This window comes from Falco naumanni, chromosome 4, assembly GCF_017639655.2.
Source record: "Falco naumanni isolate bFalNau1 chromosome 4, bFalNau1.pat, whole genome shotgun sequence".
Taxonomy (NCBI): domain Eukaryota; kingdom Metazoa; phylum Chordata; class Aves; order Falconiformes; family Falconidae; genus Falco; species Falco naumanni.
In genome coordinates, this window is record NC_054057.1 from 42766450 (window position 1) to 42782610 (window position 16161).

Below are 16161 nucleotides of genomic sequence, written 5' to 3' on the forward strand. Positions count from 1 at the left end.
CCTGGTATAAATTAATGTATTTTACAAATGCTTTAGGATCATAGCATGGTATTTAAAAGGAAACACAGATGTTAGAGAGCAATTCAGAGAGGAAATGAAAAGAGGAAGAGCATCTGGAGACTTGAGCCTGGGCTGGAGCTCTGGTTGTTGGTTGATTTAGTACTTCTGGGTCTTTGCAATCGGATCTGGCCTTTCTGCTTTTGAGTAGGTGCCCCAAAGTATTCCTCAGCATAACTGACTTTGCTTTGGGCATGGGACTATGCACCGTGCGAGTATGAGGCTCTGGAGGAAGGACAGGCAGCTGAATTGCTTTGATGCCAACTCCAATTGCAACATTCACAGCCAAATCATAGAACCATTTAGGTTGGAAAGGACCTGTAAGATCATGAAGTCCAACCATTAACCCAGGATTGCCAAGTCCACCACTAAACCATATCCCTAAGCACTGCACGTATGCGTTTTTAAACGCTTCCAGGGATAGTGATTCCACCACCTCCCTGCACAGCCTGTTCCAATGCTTGACCACCCCTATTCAGTGAAGAAATGTTTCCTAATATGTAATCTAAACCTCTGCTGGTGGTTAGATCTCTTTCAGTTCTTATCAGCCCTCTGGTAACGTTGATGTCCAGAAAGCGTTGCCTGTGTTAAGGAAAGTTTGGCAAAGGACGATCACCCAAAGAGAAGGGAGTCTGGGGACTCTGCGTAAGGGTTTGGTGTTTCAGTCACTGCTCTGAGTTCAGGTAAAGCTGGTAAACCTGCTCCTTTTATAGATTTAATAAGACAGGCTGGTTGTGCATCTGCACAACAAACTGTTACACCACCTGTGGCAATGATAAATATTTTATACTCTGCAGAATTTGTATCTTAACAAAACTCTTGGTTACGGTTACCTACATGTTTCTGTTGTGCTTGAGTCTGTTTGCCGAGTTCACGCAGATTGTATCTGTACATCTGAACAGGCTTGACAGCAAATTCTTGCGTTATTCAGCTTCTCTCAGGCTGAGGAATACAGAGTTCAGGAGCAGTTTTATGTTGGAAATGAAGCAGTGCAACGTTATTGTAATTCCCTGGTATTTGTTGGGAGGGGTGTTTTCTTAACATCCCCACAGCCCCGTACTTGCTCTCCCTCAGCCTCTCTTTGTCCTCAGTGAAATGTGAGATTTAATGAATGCTAAGGCTTACATACATAGTCAGTCTCTCTTCTGAGCTATGTTTTATCATTTAAATAAACATTTTTATATTTTGCACCCTTCTGTTGACGTTGTCAGTGCATAGTCCTGGAAATACTGAGTGAGTTATCTTCTACCATCAGGGATGTAGTTTATGTCTCCTAATAAGTAATTTAGGTGTTATCTCTGTTTAATGTAGAAATCTCTTACTTTCCTTGAGCTTTGGTGCTGTATATTATGCACTGTCTAGATCTAGTCAAACTTAAAAGTAACATAGAAGACATTTGATGGAGATCAGCCTTAAGGTCAGTTCTTTCTTGTCTTTGGAGTTTGCCGCAAATAGTTTGAAGGAAAAGGTAAAGTCAGTTGGATGGGAAGGTGTAGGGATTTTTTTTCCCAGACTTTTTTTCTAATTTATATTTAAAGTGATCAAAAAGCCTTATTAATGTAAATTGTAAAGACAGATATTTTTTTTTGGGTAGTGCTTTCTTCCATATTTTTTTTTTCCTGTTAGAGGGGCATTTTATTCTGCTGTGGGGTATTGACTGTTTTAATCCTCCAAACACACTATTCAAACCTCCTGGAGGTTTCTGCCAATACAGCTAATTCAGGCTCCTAGGACTGCAGTGAGAGAAAAGTATGTGAATACATGCAACACTTGTGGAGGCCAAAGGTATTAAAGGGTTCAGGGAGGGGTAGGTCCACTGAGGGCTGTTAAATGTAATGATCCAGATGCAACCGTGGTGTTAGTGGAGATGTGGACTCTAAATGCAAACTGCTTGGTTAGATCAAGAGACTTTGAAGTATTATGTATGTGGGTTTGGAGATGTTTTTTAGTATGTGGTTGTTTTCTAGATAATAGAAACATGCATGAGTGTTGCGATTTTACCGGGGTTTTTTATTTCTCAAAGATAGAAAAGAAAATGTACCCTTTATGAAGCTTGCTTTAAATAATATAATATAATATAATATATAGGAGGGTATAATAGCTTCAGGCTTAGGCAAGCTAGGCAATGCTCATTTTTGAGTGATTTGTTCTGTTCTTTTTGGAAATCCAGTAGTTTTACCAACATGGACAGGATTGAGCATTAAATGCTTAAAAATTAGCAATGCTAAATACTTGTGCTTTAGGTAGCCAGGAATTACATACAATAACAAAAGCGAACAAAGTATCACTAGCAGAACACATAAAGGAGTGTACATATGGGTTATGCAGAGCTTCAGCATTTAGAGGAAAAATGATGAAAAGAAAGAAGAAAAGCAAACTGCTTATGGAAATAATTTTCCAGCTATCCTGGGTCATAAATAATTTGTGCCAAAACATGAAGCACTAAAAATATTTCTTCAATGCAGGCTTGGCTGTTCTAGCATTGAACCAAGCAGCTAAGTTCGAACAACTGCTGTGTGCATAGGTTGCATGATTTTAAAAAATTGTTATTCCTTCAGGTATAATGGAATATCTATTAGCTAGGGCACAGAGACAAGTTTGCAGCCTTTTTACAGAAGAAAAAAGAAACTGCAAGCATACAAAAAAAATTATCTTGATTTCTTTACAAAACCAAATGACACCATTGTTGAATCCATGTGAACAAGAACCATGTGGGTTTTTTTACCCCACATTCATTGTCTTTTAAAGATAATGCAGGTCCTGATGATTCCTTTATGTGCCATCGTTCTCTTCATAATGTGAAAAATGCTTTCATGTTTCTGATAGGGAAATGATAATTTGCAATCTTGAAGAGATTGTCACATAAAGGAGATTGCAAGTTCTGAACTGCATATGCTGCACAGATGAGGTAATGTCTGTGGTGCACACTTGAGATTAACCTGGTTGAAGCACAGAATACCATTTTAATGATGAATTAAAAAACAAAGGGTGTGTGTGTGTGTGAACATATTACTTTGGGCAAAAAGGTGAACTCCTTCTCTAAGAAGGTTAAACATGAGAGAAAACTGCTATGTGGCAGAAATGAGCTGGAGAATTAATGCATTGTCAGAGGGAGTTTGGAGGAAAAGAATATCTTCCCAAGTTGACATATGACTTAATGAGGGGCTGAAGAAATGTAGTGGAGGTGTAGAGGGGAAATAGATAAAAATAATTCCAGTTTCCTCTTACCATCAGACTTCCAGGTGTTATGTGTTTTCTTTGCCTCTTGAGTCTAATAAAAGACTTGTGGGAGTCAATGAAAATATTTTTGTCTCTGTATTCTATTTTTCCCCAATAACAGAAATTTTGAGAAAAAAATGAAACACCGTGATAGTCCAAAAGGTATTTCTTTAGATGATGTATATTGCAAATTATTTCCTTACAGAACAAGCAGTATAATCCTAGATCATAGTTCAGCTTTTAAACCACTTTTGATCCATTTTCACAAAACTAAGGCTTTAAGAAATGTAACTGCCAGACGGCTTCAAAATCTAGTTGCTGTTGTACGCGATATGTTGAAACATACCCTTCTGAAAATAATTTAGATATGATCAGTGCATATATAACCTGAAATAAACTGCTTTATATAGAAGGTGGGGGAAAAGCATGTTTCATAGATTACTGCACTGAAGTTTTAGAAATGTGGCACAGTATTGAATATCTATATAATTTTTAGCGATTGCTGAGACTTTGTAGCCTAATGATTGAGTTTTTACATTTTCCAGATGTTAGGAATTTCAGTCTCTGTTGTGCAAAGAAACTTTGCTTTAATTATGTATATTTATTTTAAACTGAAATAATAAGCTGCTTCACTAATATGCTCCATTTATCATGACAGTCTTAAGAGTGGAGATATATACATGAAATAGATTTTGTGTAACTGCAGAAGTGGAAAAGAAAGCTGAGAGTTAGTTTTATTAATTGAAGAAAGTTAATCTTGTATGGTGAACTTGTGCAGATGTCGTGGTTCAACCCTGGCCAGCAGCTAAGCCCCGTGCAGCCGCTCGCTCACTCCCCCCTGGTGGGACGGGGGAGAGAATCAGAAGAGTAAAAATGAGAAAACTCATAGGTTGAGATAAAGACAGTTTAATAGGTAAAGTGAAAGCTGCGCAAGCAAAGCAAAACAAGGAATTTGTTCACAGTTTCCCATGGACAGGCAGGGGTTCAGCCTTCTCCAGAAAAGCCGGGCTCCATCCTGTGTAACGGTTACTTGGGCAAACAAATGCCATGATGCTGCATGTCCCACCTTCCTTCTCCTTCCCCCAGCTTTACATGCTGAGCATGATGCCACGTGGTACGAAATGTCCCTCCGGTCAGCTGGGGTCAGCTGTCCTGGCTGTGCCCCCTCCCAGCCCCGTGTGCCCCCCCAGCCCGCTCGCTGGTGGGGGTGAGAGGCAGAAAAGCCCCTGGGGCTGCGCAAGCCCTGCTCGGCAGGAACGAGAACAGCCCCGCGTTATCAGCGCTGCTCTCAGCACGGATCCAAAGCACAGCCCCGTACCAGCTACTGTGAAGAAAATGAACTCTATCCCAGCCCAAACCAGCACAGCGGATAATCACAGATCTGATCAAAACCTCAGTTGTCTCCTGATGTGCCGTTTCCACTAGTTACAATGGAATACATTACGGTAACAGAATGAACGATTATATTAATATGAATGTCCTTAGATAAATATTTATAATGGTAGAATATAATTCCTGATAAGCAAGTGGAAGAAACAGCTGTAATTAAACAACTGTATGTAATGTCAATAGTTTTATGTTAGCCAGTGAGAATCCTTTCCCATAGGAAGGCAGCTAGAAATACCAACAGGAGCATGATTCAGGTTGGTGGGCTCTAACTCAAGGCTTGCTGCTTGAAGTCAAGCTGCAGCTGCCAGTGAGTGATTTCATTTTTAGTGCATCTTCCTGCACACCATCTAGAGAAGTGGAGGGAGGTATTATTCCTGCGTTTGCTTCTTATTACATTTGAGAATACAGGTTAGTCGCCTGGTGTCTCCCAGGCCCAACACCGTCAGCAACGCAGCTTTCATAACGTGTTTCATTTTAGCCGCTGCGTGAAGGCTACCATGCCATTTGTTGTGTGCAGGGGATTTCCCAGACAGAAATTGCTGTGTTTTTACTGTGCATAGCATGTGCAACGAGCCTGAAGCTTCTGGGAAGTGTTTGATTTACTGTAAATGTGCAATAAATTTGGCACTCGGGGAGTGTTTTGGGCTTACTGTGAATGTGTGAATCAGCCATGCAGTCTATTAATGGCAAATCTGAAGCTACCAGGCATTGTCTGACTTACAGTGTGTGAATGTAGGGTTAGAATCACAGGTTGGTTTGGGTTGGAAGGGACCTTTGAAGACCATCTAGTCCAACCCCCACCCTGCCATGGGCAGGGACACCTTGCACTAGACGAGGTTGCTCAAAGCCCCATCCACATGTGGGGCATCCACAGCTTCTCTGGGCAACTTGTTGCAGTGTCTCACCATGTTCACAGTAATGAATTTCTTCCTTATGTCTAATCTAAAGTACCCTTTTAGTTTAAAGCAGTTGCCCTTTGTCCTGTTGCAGTTGATCGGGACAAGAACTTCAGAAATGCATTCCATTTCCAAATGCCCAGTAGCTGGAAAAGGGGACATGTCTGGGGAGACCTGGGCTAGGGCAGCTCAGTCTGGATTGTTGCAGAGCAGGTCAGTGCCAACTGGGGAGACTTCAGGCTTGCCTTAGGTTTGCTGTTCCTTAAAGTGGAAATCACTGGGTACTAAACTCCTGTAGAGAGATCAGAGGGCTGTATAAGGTCAGGGGGGTGGGGAAGGGAAGGGTTTTTTTTTCACTGTGGCTTTGCATTATCTTCCCATAAGCTGTGTATGAGACAGTGATGGAATGGAGAACATGGAGCTCCTGAAGAGGCAGTGTCTGGGCAGAACAGTGATGGGCATGAATCCAGACTGGTTCTCCTCATGAAAGCAAAGTGTGCTGTTGTCTCATTGTACATGGGCTTTGCCCGTTTTAATAAATCAACTGGAGAATGGATTTTTTTCCTTTTTACCTCATCGGGAATAATTTTTCTGCCTAGTCTTGAACCTGGAGGCTATTTTTAATTTTAAGAGGATTTCTTTCTTGATGAGGTGATAACCTAAAATGGCACAGGAGGATCTGATGCGGTGTGTTTTTATTGAGGGGCTCTGTTTTACAGTCAAGCCTAGCGATAGAAAAAAGAAGCTTGAAAAGAAATTGTTAACTTTATAGATCTAAAGATGTTCACTTTTCTGCACGTGTGTATTTATGATTTTGAACATAGTCCTCCAATGGGTTATACATTTCCAAAATCTTACTGTATATGTAGAAATACACGTATTGCATAAAGAGCAGACAAGCTAGGGAAAGCTACCCAGCAGAGGACAAGAGGGAATTTGAGGATGGACTTCTAACAAAGCACTGAAGATTGGCACTACTTACAAGATTAAAACCCGTACAAAAGCAAGAAGGCAGAAGGAATGTCACCATGTTAGGAAATACGCACTGACAGCTAATACTGTTGCTGTGGATGGTAATTTTGGGCACAATAGTTGGTAGCTGTCCCAGGACCAGCACAATTGGTGCTTCTGCCCTACGAACAGCTGGCTGTGGGTGGTGAAATTGCTGCTTCAAATCAAGTCAGGCCACTACAAACCTTTTTTTTCTCCCTTGCTGTTTCTCTCTAGAACGACGGTGACTTCCAGGGCCAGCTTTAATGTTTCTTTGACACATGCGCCAAAGGTATCTCTAATTTTTTCACTTCATTTCCAGAACAGCTGCCTATTCCTTTCTGTTTGCAGCCCCCACCCTGGCCCCGAGGACTTGATAGCAGGCTGTGAGCTTCTGGAGTCAAGAATTAGTCCCTTAACTGCCATAAAAAGTAAAAAACATCAATCTCAGTGAACTTCAGCATGCTTTTCTAATTGATGTTGAATGAGATGAAAAGGGGTAGCTGACTTCCGTGACCTCTGCAGAATAATTGTGTATCATGTGTTCTGTGAATAAAGGGGTGTGCCATAGCTGCAAAAATGGGAATTGACACCATTCTGCTCTTTAACAACATCGATTGGTGTGTGTCGTCCAAGTACATTAACAGCTGTCACCCTTCATTTCTCTGCTGCTCACCTCCCACGTACTTCATTCATTTCCATGATGCAACTTGAGTTAAAAAAGTTTGACGCTTAGAATGTTGAAACTCTTGTTCCAACTTATTTTCATAAATGCAAGTGTAATTATTAGTCTGCTGCTAGTCTTTTCATCTTTACAAAAGCAAGACAGCAGAACAGAGTCAGCAGAACATCTGGGCACATCCTTCCATGTGTTGCTGTGTTGGACTATGTAGGAGGAGCGCACTACCATAGGTCTACACTACAGATACTTATCAAAGGAATAGGTTCTTCAGCGGTGCAAACTGCTACGTACATTGTTACAGCTGAGGTCTGCTCTCCAATTTTTTTTTTTCTCAATAAAATTCTTTTGAGTTGATCTTGTGGTATTTCTCAATCAAAAATGAGTAGTATTGAAAAGCTTTGAGCAAAGTGGGTTTTATATTATACATTCATGAAGGAAGTATTATTCCTGTGTTTTCATGTCATTAAAACTTTTGTGTCTGGCTGTAAACCAAGCTTCTGCTGCGTCTGTTACTCCTCATGGAAGGATTTGGAGCAATCCAAGCTGAGGTGCATCATTTTACTACATTGCTTCAGTCAATTCAAAGTTGAAGTGTTCATGCTTGTGTTTTAAATTACGTATTTAAGCCTCTTTCTTCTGGAGCTGAGAAGAAGGTCTAATGCAGACAGTATGAGCTTGCTTTCTCTTCCCTTGGTTAGGATAGAGAGTGATCCTGTTGCATAGAGAAGCTGTACGGTACTCATTACGCTGTAGGAAAGCTGGCACATACTCTGTGTGTGTGCTGGAGCTTGATTTGTTCTGCTCTCATCTGGTCTGTGGGAATTTGACAGATGAAGAGATGCTTGAGCTGGCTGTTAAGTACTGCGGGAGCATTAGACAAATGGGACTGAAGATACTGTTCAGGAGAAAGGCTGTCCAAACATCTGTCTTGCTAACTAATTATACTTAATATAGTTATACTTGGTAAACCTTCTGGTGAGCAGCCCTGACTGCTTTTAGAGCCGCAGTTATGCTGTAGAGCTTTTAGCACAGGTACAGTCATAATTCTTATGTGGGTACAAAGCAGAATGTACTTCAGTAACCATCATAAATAAATATTGGAATATGGGCTAACAACGTAAGTACTTTTACCATGATATAGCCAGATCCTTGCTAAGAAAGACAGGAAATCTGAGTTGATGCTGGCACTGTTAAAACAGTAACACCTTTTAGTTTCACAGGGACTAATCTGTGAGTCACTGGTGATGAAAAGGTTATGCTTGAAGAACCTGGTTCAATAACTATTGTATTTAGATGGAGCCCTCCCTGAGCTTTGGATCAAGTTTTCATTTCTAACTTGGTTATTTGTAAGTTAGAAGATATTTCAAATGCCTCTGGATTTCTTTTGATGTGTTGAATGTGTTCCAAAGTGAATAATGGTTTGAAGGAACGGCTTGTGCTTGACAGAGTGGACTTTAGAAAGACAACTTTTTACCACTGTAAATCTTTGCTATAGGAAAGTCATAGTTAAAGCCAAACCTGATTGTGACTGTAAGGATGGGGAATGCAAGGGAAGTAGGTAAGACCTTTTCTACTACAGTGATTAAAAAACAGAGCAGTGCAGTCTGGGCTGCGAGTTAGTTTGGAAAGGTAACATTTCAAGTTGTGGAGTAAGCAAGAAGGGGCTAAAGCTTACTTACTTACTGTGAGGTGCTTGCTTAAACACATCAGGCTACAGGGGAGGTCTGTTTAAAATCACTTTGCTTAGCAAAATAGCAATGATTAGGGTTAGAAACAGTTTGCCTGTTAACATCTAATTTCCTGGCTGTGACTTCATGGCAATAGCTGTATCGTATGAAAGACCTAAACCCAAACATCGGTCAAAAAATCTAGAAAATAGCCAGAAGTATGTTGGTATGTGATCCCTGGCTGGTTTCTTTGAACTATCTGAACTTTCCCAACTTCCCTTTTCGGGATCAGCTGTGAAATGTAGCCCTCTGGATATGCTTGGCTGTGAAATTACCTTTTCTAAGAGCTGGCAAGTCCCGTAACTGTGCAGACTCTTGTGTAGTTGACCCAGGTAATGAGAGAATGCATGTTTCGAAACATCGTAACAGGTTAAGTACAGTGGCTTTCCTTCCCACCACTCCTTCCTCCCAGAGGTCTCAGATGCTGCATGTGGGTTTTGTTGGAGAGCACAGCCCCGGTCTTTATTTGGGTTATAGCTGCTTTCCCTGGTGCCCACAACGCTCGGGAGTGCAATTCTTTCTGAGCAGGGTTTCAGCAGGGTTTCTGTTTCGCTCACAGCTTGTGCACTGTGCAACAACTCATTTGCTCCCTGACTTGAGTTACCATGATCCTATTATGTCCCAGCTGCATTCTTTACATTGGCTGCCTATAAAGCATGGATTAATTTAAACTGGTAGTTTTGATTTTTAAAGCGCTTAATAGCATAAGGCTTGGCTATGTTTGAAGATCGTCTTCAGCCTTCACCTTCTGGGCATCCGTGGTTGGCTACGGTTCACTGCACAATGTTTCCCACCCTTTTGCTCTAAATTGGGATGCATACTCATCTTTACTAGCATGCAACCTGCTTTGTTTCTCACCTTTTTGAAAAAGCTTCTTTTTATTTTTAGTGTGTAACGGAATTTGATTATTAACAACAGTTCTTTTTTTTTCTTCTTTTTTTGAAATCATGTTTGACAGGAATTCAACAAATGCTGTTTTAGTAATTCTGCTAATAAATGTACAGTTGCTCAGTGGTAATGCAGGGCACTGTGCTTTTGGAGGGTGTCTGGATAATGAGCCCTGCTCACCAGCACAGGAGTGTACAGGACAGCAGCTCTTCTCTAGAGGCTCATAAGTACCAAAAGACATTTTGTGAGAGCATTTCATGTTTAAAACATTTGTTTTCTAATCTTCCAGAATAGCAACATGTTCAAAGCGTGAGCCTGTAACTGCAATATATACATATCAGACTGGGTGACTTCTAGGACACCAGCTGTGCTCTGCTCTTTCACTGCAGCAGTGGTTGCATCTAATGGATTGGTGAGACAGCCGATGCACCTTCTCCAAGGTCACTTAGAGCTGCTTAATAACCTGAAGGCTGGACTGGGGGTCCCAACCTCACACAGAGTTCTTGAGAAGGAAGAGGCCACTTCATAGAGGACCTTAAGAGAATGAGAGTCTTTTCACATCTGCCTTATCGGAGAAGCTTATTTCCTTATGGGTTAACCCTCCCTCCCCCTTGCCCAAATGTACCTGTGCAAACAATTACCTGTTTTAGGCCAGACAACTTAGTACAACGTTGGGTCACAGAAACAGCTTATTTTGATGATGAAAACGTCCTGTGTGGCCATCTTAGAGTCTTTTCTGTATTAGCATACTACTGTATGATGTGAACCTAGCAATTTAATTATGTTTTGCGTGGGTATCTCCTTGAAGCTTTTATTGCATTGCTTTTAAATACTTTTTTTTTTTTTTTTAAATGAGGTGCTATTATTCTGCTCTCTATGCTTGATCCTCTGCTTTGGTGTAGTTCTAATCTTACACCATAGCACCTTGCACATTATTTCAGGTGAGAAGGGGACTATTATAAAATGCTTTTATGGTGCTGTCAACCTTATATTTTATGCCTTTCCTTCTGCATCATAATCTTTATGGTCTGAGATTTTTCTCTGCTCCTTAAGAGAGATCCATAAGGGATTGTCCTTCCTGACCCTAGAGCAGCTGCAGTTAATGCCAAACCCAGGAACATGCAGCAGACACACCTTGCTCAGGGATTTTGTAGAGTATGTTCTTAATAGCTTCCCTGTATTTTGTTTCTCATTCTCAGCTTTTATTCCTCCGCTGGCCTCAGTAGTCTCCTCCTTGCTGCTTCAGAAAAGGTAAAGTTTTTTGGTTTCTGCCCTCCCCTTACCCTAAACCCTTGCTACTGCAATCTGTGGTGTGAAGTTTCTTTTTCTCCCTAGAAGTAAATGAATCACTTCTCTTATCAGATTAGTCCTGCTTGATGAAGTCCCCTACCAAGGAAACCAAGTGTTCAGCTGGTCCTCCTGGCAAGGTAAGAACTTGGAGCACAGTGGTGGGACGCTGCTCAGCGGTGTACATGGCTCAGATGCCATTGTTTGTGGAGGGCTTGTGCAGGCAGGCAGCTGTGTAACAGCATTGGAGCAGTTTTCTTGCCTGCCCCACATTTGTCCCTAGTTGCCGGGTTTCAGGTGAAGCAGGCAGTGTCTGTGTCCATCCCCACTCAGTCTTCCCTTGTGTCTTTTCTTTTCCCTGTCTTTATAAATTAAGTACCTGGAGGACTAATCTGGGTGGGTTTATCTACTCTGTCCTGCAATTTGGTGGCAAAAAAGACAGTTACATGTCTACCTGTCAATGAAAGGGGCAGGAACAGTGGGAGACAAATGCCAACAATAAGCCATGTGCACATTTCCTAAAGTGTGGTTGTTGGGGGTCTGTCTGATGAGGAGACTGGTGTGAGAGATCAGGAGGCTACATAATGGATGAGGTGATTTTAGAAAACATTTAAATAACGGAGTGGGTGTGTGGGGAGACCATCTATTTTCTTTCACTTCCTAATGCTCTGGGAGCAGCGCTTGCCAGCAGCCCCTGAAGCCTTCTCAGCCCTGTAACACACTTCGGTTGCCTCAGAGCAGAACAGTAAGAAGGTAAGCAGGGAGCTGCATTTCAGCTTTGTCAGGCTAGTGGCTGATGTGGGAAGCGCCACAAGGAGCGATACAGAATTCTTTAAGGACATTACTTAAATCCAAGATGCCATTTCAAACTCCACAATTCCTGAAGTAACGCTAGGTTGTACAGAAAGCATGTTTTTCTCCCTCCAGACTGGAACCTCCAAAAGTACCACTGTACAGCTGGGTCCAGTTTCAAGGTTACAAATGTATACTCAACAGACCCACTGCCATCCCACTTTCCTGCACCCTGGGGTGAAAGAGCAGCCCAGTGCAGAGACGATGCAGCCTGCACCATGCAAAACGCAACTTGGAAAACTTCTGCTTTAGAACGCTCTACAACGTAATCAGATCAAACACTATCATTTTTCCTTCCATACAGAGCTTTGCTATGACTGAAGCAGAAGAACAGTATTAACTGCTAGCATGCTCATTATCATGCTTAACTAAAAGCAGATTCTTTCCATTGTACCCTATAGATAGTCGTAATTGCACAGTACAATTTGATATTTTAACAGTCTCCCACCCCAAATACACAGTCTTTGGTACAGCTGGTGTACACGTAAACTTCTATCTAAGACTGGCTATTGAACTAAGTGGAAAAGAGTAAAGCCCTTCAAGGCCAAAAATACCTGGGCAGAAAAGATTCTTATGCATCACTTAAATCCAAGCTGGTGGAATAAGCAGGCACATCTCGGCAATGCTGGACTTTCTCTTAACCAGAATCAAACATGACCCTGTTACCCTGGGGTGGTGGAAGGCAAACTACAATTGCTGTCAGCCCAGTAACTGCAGCTAGCCCTTGTATCTGCCTTGGTATGCCAAATACGTTGTAGGCATTACAGTGACTGGGGTTCTTCTAACAAAATATTTTTATGCATCCATTTAAAAATACATAAAATGGAAAAGAAAGTAGAATGCTCTGGCCTTGGGCTTCCTACGCGGAGACAAGGTGAAATAGCAGAAATGGAGAAACATAATGAGTTAAATCACCTTCCAGGCTTGTATGCAAGTGCCAAACCTCTTCAAAACAAGGTTCTCACAAATGCCATTTAGTCCAATAAGATACACATCAGTAAATAAAATGAGTCACTATATGAATCAGATTGAGTGGGAACAAAGTAGGAGCTCTTTATAAACTCACTCTAAGCATATTGGGCGGTAACTAAAATGCCTACAAATATTCAGAACACCAGGCAAGAATGAGTTTATGCCAGCTCACAAAGAAGTGTTTTTTTGTGTCTTAATACTTACGACCAAATCATTATTTTGTCATATTGCTGATGGAGAGGAGACTAGAGGCCGTAAAAAGGAACATAATTAGGAAAGTTAAGATCATGATATTGTTTACTTTGGGAAAAGAGAAAAGCATTTACTATTTTATTGCAGTTACAGCAACAACTACAGCTAAGCAGTAGCCACATACTCATTTTGAAACTGCATTCTGTTCAAACAGCAATGATTACAGTTTTTTTATTAGATGGTAAATGGATGGCTAGGAAGTTCTCAGAATAGAAATCTAAGTGCATTTATAAAACGTGACTAACAATCAAGAAACACCTTTTTAACAGCTGTTTTTTTAAAAATTAGGCATTACAAAAAATGGAAAAGGTCATTCTGTCTGGCTGAAACCATTTTGATTATTTTGTTAAATAAGGAAAGGGAATATTCAATTTAGTATGTGCAAAAGCTAATATTTACATTGTTCAGTACACAGAGGCAGGATCACATTAAGAGAAACTGAAAAAGAAAGAGAATAAATTGTTCTCAGGTCCACTGTAGATAGAATAAATATTAACAGGCTTAAATTGTAGTAATGTAGAGTCAGGTAAAGCATTAGAAAAAATCTTTCTAATGATACAGCTAGCGGGGCATGGGAGAGGATAGCACAGGGAAGTCATGGAACTACCCTTCCTGGAAAAGATTAACCCAATTTTTGCCAGTGTTTATCTGCAGTTGAACTACTCTGGAACAGACTGTAACTGTATCTTCAAGTCCTTTCCAGCCCGGTTTTCTAACAGTTTTAATAGGGCTATTGTTAGTGATTTTAATCTCACACAAATTGCCTTTGCCACTTGAAGATGCTGCTCTTAAGCACTTCCTCAATTACTTGTTTCATGCACATTCCCTTGTTGTAGCATGAAAGTAGATCTCTGGTCAGCCTCAAGCAGGAGTAAACCAGCATCATTGTCCAGATTAGACTAAAGACAGCACACTGCTCTGTCTATGCAGGCTCTGCTCTTTGCTACTGCATTGCATTATAAAGGACGTACCAATTTCCAGAAACAATACCTGCCATAGAGAAATCAGGACAGAAAGGAAGAGACGAAACAAGAGTTCTCCTGTAAGTTAACTGCTCTCTATTTTTATTCTTTTCCCCATTAAACATGTAAGAGTTTGAAAGAATCCAAGTGGACAGCACATATAGAACAGACACTGGATAAAGGTGAGGTATGAGACCACCAGAATGCAGTGATTGCACTCAATGCAGGGACTTACTAACCAGTATTACATCAGAAAAAAAGAAGCAAGCACGAGGGAGGGAGCTGGAAATTCAGATTATACATTTAGGTTATGTAGTTGACATAGAAAAACATTGTTTCCAAGAATTTTTAATTTAAACATTTATTTTGCTGCAGTCTTTGCATTAATAAGCCGGTTGGATATCCTACCTTGAATATCATCACTGCCTTTAGGTTTTCTTCAGGTGAGAGGGAGAGGACACGTATCAGGAAAGATACTCTTTTCCTATGCATAGTCATATATGCACTTTCACTAAAGACAAGGTCCTTCAGCTGCTCGCTGAACTCAGCAATGCAAATCAAACACAGCATGCCCTGTAGCAAACTCCACAAAGGGAAATGGCAATCACCCTTATTGATGCAGAAGAGGCAGGAGGGAAACATCACCAGCTAGATGGCTTGGGGATGGCCCCGCGCCGAGACTGGGATGAGCAGGATGTCCACAGGCAGCAGCAGGGCTTTGCACATCTTAACTACGTAGCTGTATGAAGACGACTCAGTGTCAGCTAGAGAACAGTGCTGTAGGGCAGGCTGCAGGAGTAATCCCACTAAACCACCGCTTCAGAGGATGGGGGTGGCTTAAAACTTAAATGTTGTGTACCTACCGAGAAGTTACATCTGAGCATGTCCAGAAAGAAGTCTTAGCAAAAAAGAGAGGAAAGCCTAACTAACACATCAGCTGTTGAATAGTTTGTTGGAGCAGAAGAACTGGAGTATGTTTTTAGATCTGGCGCATTGTGCTGTTTTTCTAGATTAGAAGCTCTTATTTTCTGTTGTGAGGGAGGTGGCACTGAGAAATGACCTAACAACCGCCCATGCACATCTGTAGTATAAAAGCAGTGCACGAATTTGGCAGCCTGTTCAGAATGCGTGGTAGATGGTTTGAGTGGCATGCACAGAGAACCAGCCAGGGAACTTGCTGTCCACTGTAGCTAGGATCCATGTAACTTGAGCAGCATTCATTGAGCACCATGTTCATACTAGGCCTTAAGCAGCTGGAGCAGCTGTGCGAAGTGCAGGCCTAGATTAACACTGGAGACATCATTAGGTAACGAATTAAGAGGCTGAATATCTCTCCCCTCCCTATCACTTCACTTACTTTTAACAGAATAGCTCCTCAACCATCTTCCCTGTTGCAGATGTCTATGCTGTCATTAATTCTGTCACATGTATTTTACAGGTAAAAATGTTGCTGAAAATACTGTCTTGCTATATCTGTGCAATAAACTGAAAAGAACTGAAAAGTGACAAATGTATTAAGAGAATTAAAAGTTAATCTGAATAAAGACAAAAAGACACTTCTCTGCCATTTGCCCCTGATGTGTGGCACAGGCTGTGTTATGCACTTAAAGCCCTGAAATTCTAGAACAGAAAGCCCTCCCTCCTCCCCATGAATTATTTGGGCTTATTCCCAAGTACTTTTAAAATAACTGGTTTAGCGTAAGATTTTACACACGTTAGCAAGGTTCTGCCAGTTGTTCTATCAGTTAACTATTGTGGATGATCCTTCTGTTTTTGTAGTAACGTTAGGATTTAGTCCATGGAATCATCAATTACAAACCTCAGTATCTGCTCTCAGAGCACAGCCTAAGCCCAAACCCCCAAAGGCTAAATGTTTCAAGCCACGTAAAGTAAGCATGGTAGAAGCAGAGTAAAATCTAATCAGAAGTTTTAAGCTTCTTAGTTTTTCCTTTGCGACACAGGCTACACATTACATTAATTTTAACATC

The 16161-nt window shown here is 41.2% G+C and overlaps 1 long non-coding RNA gene across 1 annotated transcript; it reads left to right on the forward strand.

Annotated features, from left to right (window-relative positions):
• The first annotated feature begins 9185 nt into the window (after nucleotides 1-9185).
• On the forward strand, nucleotides 9186-11704 carry LOC121087652. Its single transcript, XR_005827693.1, has 3 exons — nucleotides 9186-9292; nucleotides 11048-11099; nucleotides 11211-11704. It is a non-coding gene; the product is annotated as an uncharacterized LOC121087652 (long non-coding RNA).
• The last annotated feature ends 4457 nt before the right edge of the window (nucleotides 11705-16161 follow it).